Genomic DNA, 4,126 nt, shown 5'->3' with positions numbered 1-4,126 from the left:
CTTAAGATAGTCGTTAAGGAATGTTGTTTTGACGTCCATTTGCCATATCTCATAATCATAGTATGCGGCAATTGCTAACATGATTCGGACGGACTTCAGCTTCGCTACGGGAGAGAAAGTCTCATCATAGTCAACCCCTTGAACTTGTCGATAACCCTTGGCAACAAGTCGAACTTTATAGATGGTAACATTACCATCCGCGTCCGTCTTCTTCTTAAAGATCCATTTGTTTTCTATTGCTCACCGATCATCGGGCAAGTCTGTCAAAGTCCACACTTTGTTTTCATACATGGATCCTATCTCGGATTGCATGGCTTCAAGCCATTTGTTGGAATCTAGGCCCGCCATCGCTTCTTCATAGTTCGAAGGTTCACCATTGTCTAACAACATGATTTCCAGGACAGGGTTGCCATACCACTCTGGTGTGGAACATGTCCTTGTGGACCTACGAAGTTTAGTAGCAACTTGATCCGAAGTACCTTGATCATCATCATTAATTTCCTCTCCAGTTGGTGTAGGCACCACAGGAACATCTTCCTGAGCTGCACCACTTTCCGGTTCAAGAGGTAGCACTTCATCGAGTTCTACTTTCCTCCCACTTACTTCTTTCGAGAGAAACTCTTTCTCCAGAAAAGACCCGTTCTTGGCAACAAAGATCTTGCATTCGGATCTAAGGTAGAAGGTATACCCAATGGTTTCCTTAGGGTATCCTATGAAGATGCATTTTTCCGACTTGGGTTCGAACTTTTCAGGTTGAAGTTTCTTGACATAAGCATCGCATCCCCAAACTTTTAGAAACGACAGCTTAGGTTTCTTCCCAAACCATAATTCATACGATGTCGTCTCAACGGATTTAGACGGTGCCCTATTTAACGTGAATGTAGCTGTCTCTAGAGCGTATCCCCAAAATGATAGCGGTAAATCGATGAGTGACATCATAGATCGCACCATATCCAATAGAGTGCGATTACGACGTTCGGACACACCATTACGCTGAGGTGTTCCAGGCAGCGTGAGTTGTGAAACGATTCCACATTTCCTTAAGTGCGTACCAAATTTGTGACTTAAATATTCTCCTCCACGATCTGATCGTAAGAACTTTATTTTTCGGTCACGTTGTTCTCTACCTCATTCTGAAATTCCTTGAACTTTTCAAAGGTCTCAGACTTGTGTTTCATCAAGTAGACATACCCATATCTACTTAAGTCATTAGTGAGAGTGAGAACATAACGATAGCCTCCGCGAGCCTCAACGCTCATTGGACCGCACACATCAGTATGTATGATTTCCAATAAGTTGGTTGCTCGCTCCATTGTTCCAGAGAACGGAGTCTTGGTCATTTTGCCCATGAGGCATGGTTCGCATGTGTCAAAAGATTCATAATCGAGAGACTCCAAAAGTCCATCAGCATGGAGCTTCTTCATGCACTTGACACCAATGTAACCAAGGCGGCAGTGCCACAAGTATGTGGGACTATCATTATCAACCTTACATCTTTTAGTATTCACACTATGAATATGTGTAACATCAGGTTCGAGATTCATTAAGAATAAACCATTGACCAGTGGGGCATGACCATAAAACATATCTCTCATATAAATAGAACAACCATTATTCTCGGATTTAAATGAGTAGCCATCTCGCATTAAACGAGATCCTGATACAATGTTCATGCTCAAAGCTGGCACTAAATAGCAATTATTGAGGTTTGAAACTAATCCCGTAGGTAAATGTAGAGGTAGCTTGCCAACGGCGATCACATCGACCTTGGAACCATTCCCGACGCGCATCGTCACCTCGTCCTTCGCCAGTCTCCGCTTATTCTGCAGCTCCTGCTTTGAGTTACAAATATGAGCAACCGCACCGGTATCAAATAGCCAGGAGCTACTACGAGTACTGGTAAGGTACACATCAATTACATGTATATCACATATACCTTTAGTGTTGCCAGCCTTCTTGTCCGCTAAGTATTTGGGGCAGTTACGCTTCCAGTGACCCTTCCCTTTGCAATAAAAGCACTCAGTCTCAGGTTTGGGTCCATTCTTTGGCTTCTTCCTGGCAACTGGTTTACCGGGCGCGGCAACTTCCTTGCCGTCTTTCTTGAAGTTCTTCTTACCCTTGCCTTTCTTGAACTTAGTGGTTTTATTGACCATCAACACTTGATGTTCCTTTTTGATTTCCATCTCCGCTAATTTCAGCATTGAAAATACTTCAGGAATAGTTTTCACCATCCCCTGCATATTGTAGTTCATCACAAAGCTCTTGTAGCTAGGTGGGAGTGACTGAAGGATTCTGTCAATGACCGCTTCATCTGGGAGGTTAATGTCTAGCTGGGACAAGCGGTTGTGCAACCCAGACATTTTGAGTATGTGCTCATTGACAGAACTATTTTCCTCCATCTTACAACTGTAGAACTTGTCGGAGACTTCATATCTCTCGACCCGGCCATGAGCTTGGAAAACCATTTTCAGCTCCTCGAACATCTCATATCCTCCGTGTTGCTCAAAACGCTTTTGGAGCCCTGGTTCCAAGCTGTAAAGCATTCCGCACTGAACGAGGAGTAATCATCAGCACGTGACTGCCAAGCGTTCATAACGTCTTGGTTCTATGGGATGGGTGCTTCACCTAGCGGTCCTTCTAGGACATATGCTTTCTTGGCAGCTATGAGGATGATCCTCAGGTTCCGGACCCAGTCTGAATAGTTGCTGCCATCATCTTTCAGCTTGGTTTTCTCTAGGAACGCGTTGAAGTTGAGGTTGACATGAGCGTTGGCCATTTGATCTACAAGACATTTTGCAAAGGTTTTTAGACTAAGTTCATGATAATTAAGTTCATCTAATCAAATTATTTAATGAACTCCCACTCAGATTAGACATCCCTCTAGTCATCTGAGTGATACATGATCCGAGTCAACTAGGCCGTGTCCGATCATCATGTGAGACGGACTAGTCATCATCGGTGAACATCTCCATGTTGATCGTATCTTCCATACGACTCATGTTCGAACTTTTGGTCCCTTGTGTTCCGAGTCCATGTCTGTACATGCTAGGCTCGTCAAGTTAACATAAGTGTTTTGCATGTGTAAATCTGTCTTACACCCATTGTATGTGGACGTTGGAATCTATCACACCCGATCATCACGTGGTGCTTCGAAACAATGAACTTTCGCAATGGCGCACAGTTAGGGGGAACACTTTCTTGAAATTATTATGAGGGATCATCTTATTTACTACCGTCGTTCTGAGCAAATAAGATGCAAAAACATGATAAACATGACATGCAATCAAATAGTGACATGATATGGCCAATATCATATAGCTCCTTTGATCTCCATCTTCGGGGCTCCATGATCATCTTCGTCACCGGCATGACAGCATGATCTCCATCATCATGATCTCCATCATCGTGTCTACATGAAGTTGCTCGCCAACTATTACTTCTACTACTATGGCTAACGGTTTAGCAATAAAGTAAAGTAATTACATGGTGTTTAATCATTGACACGCAGGTCATACAATAATTAAGACAACTCCTATGGCTCCTGCCGGTTGTCATACTCATCGACATGCAAGTCGTGATTCCTATTACAAGAACATGATCTCATACATCACAATATATCATTCATCATTCATCACAACTTCTGGCCATATCACATCACAAAGCAATTGCTGCAAAAACAAGTTAGACGTCCTCTAATTGTTGTTGCATCTTTTACGTGGCTGCAATAGGGTTCTAGCAAGAACGTTTTCTCACCTATGATAAAGCCACAATGTGATTTGTCAACTTATATTTACCCTTCATAAGGACCCTTTTCATCGAATCCGCTCCAACTAAAGTGGGAGAGACAGACACCCGCTAGCCACCGTATGCATCACATATATATAATTCATCACAACTTTTGGCCATATGACATCACAAGGCATATGCTGCAAAAACAAGTTAGACGTCCTCTAATTGTTGTTGCATGTTTTTACGTGGTTGCAATAGGGTTCTAGCAAGAACGTTTCTTACCTACGTGAAAGCCACAACGTGATATGCCAATTTCTATTTACCCTTCATAAGGACCCTTTTCATCGAATCCGATCCGACTAAAGTGGGAGAGACAGACACCCGCTAGCCACCTTAT

The sequence above is a fragment of the Triticum aestivum genome, chromosome 2B, assembly GCF_018294505.1.
Source record: "Triticum aestivum cultivar Chinese Spring chromosome 2B, IWGSC CS RefSeq v2.1, whole genome shotgun sequence".
NCBI lineage: Eukaryota > Viridiplantae > Streptophyta > Magnoliopsida > Poales > Poaceae > Triticum > Triticum aestivum.
Note: the sequence above shows the minus strand (reverse complement) of the source record.